Source organism: Macrobrachium rosenbergii, chromosome 17 (genome assembly GCF_040412425.1).
Source record: "Macrobrachium rosenbergii isolate ZJJX-2024 chromosome 17, ASM4041242v1, whole genome shotgun sequence".
NCBI classification, from domain to species: Eukaryota; Metazoa; Arthropoda; class Malacostraca; order Decapoda; family Palaemonidae; genus Macrobrachium; species Macrobrachium rosenbergii.
The window spans coordinates 37,838,265-37,845,764 of NC_089757.1; the positions used below are offsets into that span (position 1 = coordinate 37,838,265).

General features: G+C 35.9%; 1 protein-coding gene across 6 annotated transcripts in view; it reads left to right on the forward strand.

The window, feature by feature from the left end:
* LOC136847879 (dorsal-ventral patterning protein Sog-like) overlaps positions 1-7,500 on the forward strand; it is a 309,799-nt gene that overhangs the window by 74,944 nt on the left and 227,355 nt on the right. The window lies entirely within an intron of this gene.

Here is a 7,500-nt window from a genome sequence, read left to right on the forward strand (position 1 = left end):
TGTTTCGCCTGAGGTAATTAAAGACCCGTCTGGTATTTTAATATGTGCTTGTAAAGTAAAAAAAAAAATAGGGATTTTGGCAGAATAGGGATATTTGTTTTATATTCGTTTTTTTCGCGAGGGGCGGGGTTAGTTGGGCTGTGTATATGGGATTTCGGTAAAATATTTATCCATGTCTATATATATATATATATATATATATATATATATATATATTTTTTTTTTTTTTTTTTTTTTTTGTCGTGTCTATGAAAATGAAAATGTTTATCCATTGCATACTTTTATGCACATAATTCTTTTGCCTATGAGACACTGAGACTCATAAGCCGTAGTTCCTTCCTATTTTTCCGTCTGCCTCTCTCTCTCTCTCTCTCTCTCTCTCTCTCTCTCTCTCTCTCTCTCTCTAACGAACGCCGCCAAATTACTGCCGGCAGGAGGAGGAGGGGGAGGAGGAGGCCACTGCCAGCCATGGCAGGCTACTGCCAAGGACAAAAGTAACCAATTTTCTACTTTCTACCTCTACTTTCTACTTCTGCTTTCTAATTCTTCTTACCTCTACTTTCTACTTCTAATTTCTGCCTCTGTTTTCTACACCTGCTTTCTACGTCTACTTTCTACTTGTAGTTGTACTTTCTAAGTCTTTCTACCTCTACTTTCTAGTTCTTTCTGCCTCCACTTTCTACCTCTGCTCTCTACTTTTTACTTCTAATTTCTGCCTTTACTTTCTCTACTTTCTACCTCTACTTTCTGCTTCAGCTCTCTATCTCTACTTTCTTCTTCTTTCTACCTCTACTTTCTACTTCTGCTTTCTAATTCTTTTTACCTCTGTTTTCTAATTTTCTCTACCTCTACTTTTTACTTCTACTCTCTAATCCTTTCTAACTTATTTTCCGCTGCTTTCTTCCTCTACTTTATAATTCTTGTCTTTACCTCTATTTTCTACTTATACTTTGTACCTCAAATCTCTACTCCTACTTTCTACTTATACTTTCTACCTCTCCGTTCTAGTTCTACTTTCTACTAGTGCTTTCTACAACTACTTTCTACTTCGGCTTTCTGCCTCTACTTCCTACTACTTTCTTCTCTTTTCTACCTCTACTTTCTATCTCTACGTTCTATCTCGACTTTTTACCTCTGCATTCAACATCTGCTTTCTATAACTACTTTCTACTTCTGCTCAGCTTTCTGCACCCACTTTCTACCTCTACTGTCTATCTCTACTCTCTACCCCTGCTTCCTACTTCTGCTTTCTTCTTCCGCTTTGAACCGTGGAACGATTTTTGAGAATGAGGTAATCGTGATATCCTGATATTGAAAGCATACAATTTCTCAGCTGTTCTTCCGCATTCTGTATTAGCGTATTCGACCTGTTCTCACCTACGTTTTTAGTCATAATCTTTATTTACCCTTTTATACTCGAGCGGCCACTCAAGGATCTTCTTGTAGGGTCTTGGGGACTCCGAATGGAAAAAGAGTCCTTTGGGATGAAGAGCACAAGAGGAGGAGGAGGAGATCCTGAAATATCCTGCATACGTATCCCGCTTGAAAGGGAATGAGGGAATAAAGGAATGAAGGAATGCACTTGGCACACGCGGATGCCGAAGGTGTGAGAGGAATGCCAGTCTACCCAACAAACGTCAGGGCGCGCTTCTGGATGGCACTGTGAACACACACAAACACACACACACACACACACGGTGCCATGGTGCCAACAGTTACCTACTGCATGTGATGGCACTTAGTGGGTCATTTCTTTTGGATGGGTGGGGTGAGGTTGTTATTGTTGAAGTGAGGGGGTCATGGGTATGTTTATTTTGGAACTCGGGTATTTGGGTATTTGTAGGGCCCGTTTAGGAAAGGTGATTTTATGTGTGTGTGTATACGTATACACATTCACGCATATATATGTGTGTGTATATCAGAAAGGAAAGGTAAAATGACGTTATGTAAAGTCAAAAATGGCAAGTATAAATATATATATATATATATATATATATATATATATATATATATATATATATATACATGTATATACATACATACATATATATGTATATATATATATATATATATATATATATATATATATATATATATATATATAATATACACATATATATATTTATACTTGCCATTTTTTTGACATAACGTCATTTTACCTTTCTTTTTCTGAGCAGTTATATATATATATATATATATATATATATATATATATATATATATATATATATATACATATACATACATACATATATATGTATATATATATATATATATATATATATATATATATATATATATAATATACACATATATATATTTATACTTGCCATTTTTTTGGACAACGTCATTTTACCTTTCTTTTCTGAGCAGTTATATATATATATATATATATATATATATATATATATATATATATATATATATATATATTATTCTTAAGGTATAGTGAATCGAATAGTAAACGATGCATGTGACGTGGAAACAGTGGCTAAGTTATCCATATTGATAACTTAATTATTCTGTTAAATTTTATGAAACATAAAACTTGATTTGCTGGAGAGCTTAGCATGTTAAATGCACAGTATTCAGCAAAAGAACTGTTTTTAGTCCATCCTGTTCTGTGTTGGTAAACGGCGCTTGGTAAGCCATGTGGGTCTAATAGAATCATGTGATTCAAATAGAGGTTAAATTAGATGGTTGGTGAATTTAATTTACTTTCTTGTTTACAGTCAGAGGGACACAGGAATTCGCTTCGATTTTTATGAGGACAGCTTGAAGACAGTTATATGTTTCCGTTGATAATTGCGTGACACTTCTCTTAGCTGTCTCTATTTTCTACTGAAACTTCTTAATTGCGGTCCCCGAGTTTTAAACATGGCTTCCTCGAGACTCGTCTGTGGTGAATCGGTTTTATCTTCTATCCCTTCATATTTATTTATTTATTTACCTATCCCCTTTCCCTGTAACTCTCTCTCTCTCTCTCTCTCTCTCTCTCTCTCTCTCTCTCTGTGCAGAGCCCTCTTAGGTTTATAAAGCCTGTCGATTCTGACCACATAATGGTTTTCAGCTGAAGATTTAAAGAAAGAAAGAAAATGTCCTTTCTCAGTACGAATTTCTCCACTTGCCCCTTCTGGGCCCCTTTAAGTCATTTTCTGTCCTGTGAGATCTTCTTCTTCTTCTTCTTCTTCTTCTTCTTCTTCTTCTTCTTCTTCTTCTTCTTCTTCTTCTTCTTAACCACTTCACGATGATAATGCATCATCAATTTGTTTCGAGTCGGTCCAAGACTGTTTATACGGGCTATTGTGATTTAAACAGCTTCTTATTAAAGGCTTGATTAACCCTTTTAGAAACCGGAATTGGTGTTTTGTTTTTGTTTTCCGTTCTTTTAGGGTTTGTGAGAATTGGCGTGTTTATTTTTCGTTCTTTTAAGGTTTGTGAGACTAAGACTTCTTATTTTCCTTTCTTTTAGGGTTTGGGAAAATTCGCGTTTTTATTTACCGTTCTTTTAAGATTTGTGAGACTTGGACTTGTTATTTTCCGTTCTTCTAGGGTTTGTGAGAATTGGCGTATGTATTTTCCGTTCTTTTAGTTTTTTGAGAATTGGCGTATTTATTTTCCGTTCTTTTAGGTTTTGTGAGAATTGGACTTCTTATTATCCGTTCTTTTAGGGTTTGTGAGACTTGACGTTTTTATTTTCCGTTCTTTTATAGTTTGTGAAATTGGACTTCTTATTTTCCGTTCTTTTAGGGTTTGTGAGACTTGGCGTTTATATTTTCCGTTCTTTTAGGGTGTGTGAGAATTGTCGTTCTAATTTTCCGTTCTTTTAGGATTTGAGGGTACTGGAACAGCCTTAGGGTATGGTGAATTTGAAGTACGTAGAGTATGCTAATTGTTTATTAATATTCTGCCCTTGTTAAGAAAAATATAGATTACTTTCAAAATTTTATATTTGCATGTAAGGAAAAATACAAATTACTTTTAAAATTTTATATTTGCATGTAAGAAAAAATACAAATCACTTTTCAAATCTGATATTTGTGTGGTAGGAAGAGTACATTTACTTTTGAAATATGATATATTAATATTGTTTTAATTTGACACTTGCTTTGTATTCGAGTGTATAGCCTTAGTCTTAAACTCTCTCTCTCTCTCTCTTCGGTATCATGTGCGCCTGCGCCGAAAACAACCAAATCTTTCAGTTCACTGTGTGCAGTGATAGCCAAGACAGTCATCGCCTTCCATTCTTACGGTCATTTTATCCTCTCCTCCGTTCTCGTGTTCAGCTCGTCACACAATAATACTAAAGGTCACTGCTGCTAATGTCGCAGGTCAACGGCAGCTTGCAATGAGAGAGAGAGAGAGAGAGAGAGATGGCTGGACTTCTTAGACTTTTGAACACCAGGAAAATGAAAACAGTATCTACCAGTCATTAGACAGAACTTTACTGAACTTAGACAGAGAGAGAGAGAGAGAGAGAGAGAGAGAGAGAGAGAGAGAGAGAGAGAGAGAGAGAGATGGCTGGACTTCTAAGGCCTTTGAACGCCCAAGAAAATGAAAACAGTATCTACCAGTCATTAGACAAAACTTTACTGAACTTAGACAGAGAGAGAGAGAACTATGCTATCATTTGATATTCAACATGGCGCGTTTGGCTTCTGTGCACATTGAACAAATTAACGCTCGACCCAGACATCATAATGATGATGATGATGATAATGATGATTCAGTCTTTTCAGTCTTATGTTTTAGCCTTCATCGTGTGGTGCTTCATTCACCATTTAAACTTGAGACTTCGTTTAAACTTTTGAACTGTAAACTGTTTCACCAGTCAAACTTTTCAAACACTTGAATTGTGTTTTATTTTCACTGTCAAAATTTAGTTTTGACAGCTCCCAACACCAAAGTTTTTGACAGCTCCCAATACAAAAGGTTTTTAAGTATTTCATTGTCTTTTATTTTAACTGTCAAACTTTAGCTTTCACAGCTCACAGTACAAAAGTTTTTTTAATATTGCATTGTATTTTATTTTAACTGTCAAACTTTAGTTTTGACAGCTCCCAATGCAAAAGTTTTTTAAGAACCGGTATTGCATTGTGTTTTATTTTAACTGTGAAACTTTAGTTTTTACAGCTCACAATACCAAAGTTTTTAAAGTATTGTATTGTGTTTTTAACTCAAACTTTAGTTTTGACAGTTCACAATACCAAAGTTTTTAAGTATTACATTGTGTTTTATTTTAACTGTGAAACTTTAGTTTTGACAGCTCCTAATGCAAAAGTTTTTTTAAGTATTGCATTGTGTTTTATTTTAAATGTCAAACTTGAGTTTTGACAGCTCCAAATACAAAAGTTTTTTTTTAAGTATTGCAAAATACCACATTGATTAGCCTTGAAGTATTGCGAATTATCTCATTAATTACATTTCCGGGTGTCATATACTTTTCACTTGATAAAGGTTTGTCTTCGTATGTTACATGGTCAAAAGGCTTAATTCATGAACTGGCCTTCCAGAAAATCGAAAGTGTCTATCAGTGGGTGAATTGATTTTTTGAGTGATTTAATTGTAAGTAATAATAAGACAAAGGCAAAAAGCCACCAATACGTATAATTTTGTTAAAATTTTTTTAGATTACATATAAGGTATACTTATTTTTGTATGTTAGTGTCATCGATGGCTCAGGACATATCTTAAGGAAGCCAGTGACATTTCCTAGTTTTCCCTTGTTCGATACAGCTAGTTTTTCATTCAGGAAAAATGCTGTCACGTTTGCCAACGCCTGTATTCCAATTTAAAAGCTTCATTTTCCCCCCAAAAAAGACTTATATTTAACAAATGCCCGAAAACTCTCGAGTTGCTTAGATGATTGCCTACTAGATGCAAAAAATGGTTTATGAAAAAGGTTCGAAAAACAGGTTGATCGAATGGAGAAAAATGAACGGACAAAATGGACCCAGTAAGTTATAAATTTAAAATATACATAATTTTTTATATTTACTTTAAATATCATGGGGTAAAGGGTTAGGTTAGGTTTCTTAGGCCGACAGCCAGTGGGAGAGAAGTCCCGTTGCCTAAGACACGTGGCCAGTGTATGCTAGGCCCACTGTTTAACCCCCCAGCCTGAGGGCTGATACCTATTTTCTTACCAACCCTCTCGAGTTTTCAGACCGTTAGGTTGGCGGGCCACCGGTTTTATGCAATGGCGCCATCCCCAAGCCACCACCAGTGAGCGGCGAGATTTGAACCCCGGTCCCCTCGACTGATAGGCGAGAACCTTACCACTGTGCTACCACGGCAACAAATGAAGAGTATAAAAATAAATATAAATTCCAGTTTCGTTAAAGCTTCTGGCCAGCACGAACCAAAAACTTCAGAAGTATCTTCCTTTTCTTCCTCCTTTCGCCGTGCTGTCATTTTCGTCCGGGCGATGATGATGATGAAACCGAGATTACGGCTTCGACCAATCAGAGAGAGGCTTTCTTCCCTGACAAGAGAGAGAGGGGGTGGGAGGGGAGGGGGGAGAGGAACACAAGCATCCGCCCAATCCCGTAGAGTGTAACAGAAAGAGGAACGCATGTGAAAGCGCTCTCCCTCTGCCAATTGGCTACTTTTCACTCCCCAAAGCTGCTTCTCGAGGAGAGCACGAGTTGTTGAAATATCTGAATACCTTCGACTTATGTCACTTTCGTTTGTGTGTGTGTGTGTGTGTGTGTGTGTGTGTTTGGCTTGTTGGTAGAGTTGGTGTTCCTCTCCACGTCATGCGCAAAATTGTAATTGCATTGCATAAGCGTACGCCGTTATGGACTCGTATAAAAAGGGTAGGGGGTGGGGTGACCTTCCTTAATGAAATTGCTGTTGTTGTACACCGTAGAAAGGCTCACGTTATTATTATTATTATTATTATTATTATTATTATTATTATTATTATAAAAAAATGTCTCAGTAGCATGACTCTTTCAATTGAGAAATATCCACAGTTATGTAGGGGTACAAATATATTTAAAAATAAATCTCTACAGAGAGACTTCGAGAATCTGTTCGGTTGAAAATAGGGAATCGAACAGATTCCTGAAAGCTCTCTGTATAGATTTATTTTTTAAATGTATTTGTACCCCTACATAACTGTGGATTTGTTTCCCCATTATTATTATTATTATTATTATTATTATTATTATTATTATTATTATTATTATTATTATTATTATTATTCAGAAGATGAACCCTATTCATATGGAACAAGGCCACCACGGGGCCATTGACGTAAGATTCAAGCTTCCAAAGAATATAATGGCATTCGTTAGAAAGAAGCAACAGGAGTTAAAGGGAAATACAGACGGAAGAGATCACTTATTAAAAAAAGATCAAAACAAGCCAAAAAAAAAAAAAAATGCGCCGGAGTTTCTTCGGCGTAATCGAGTTTCCTGTGCAGCTGCCACCGAAAATAGGTCTGTCTTTCGGTGGTCTTGGTATTAATGCTGTATGAGCCGCGGCCCATGAGAA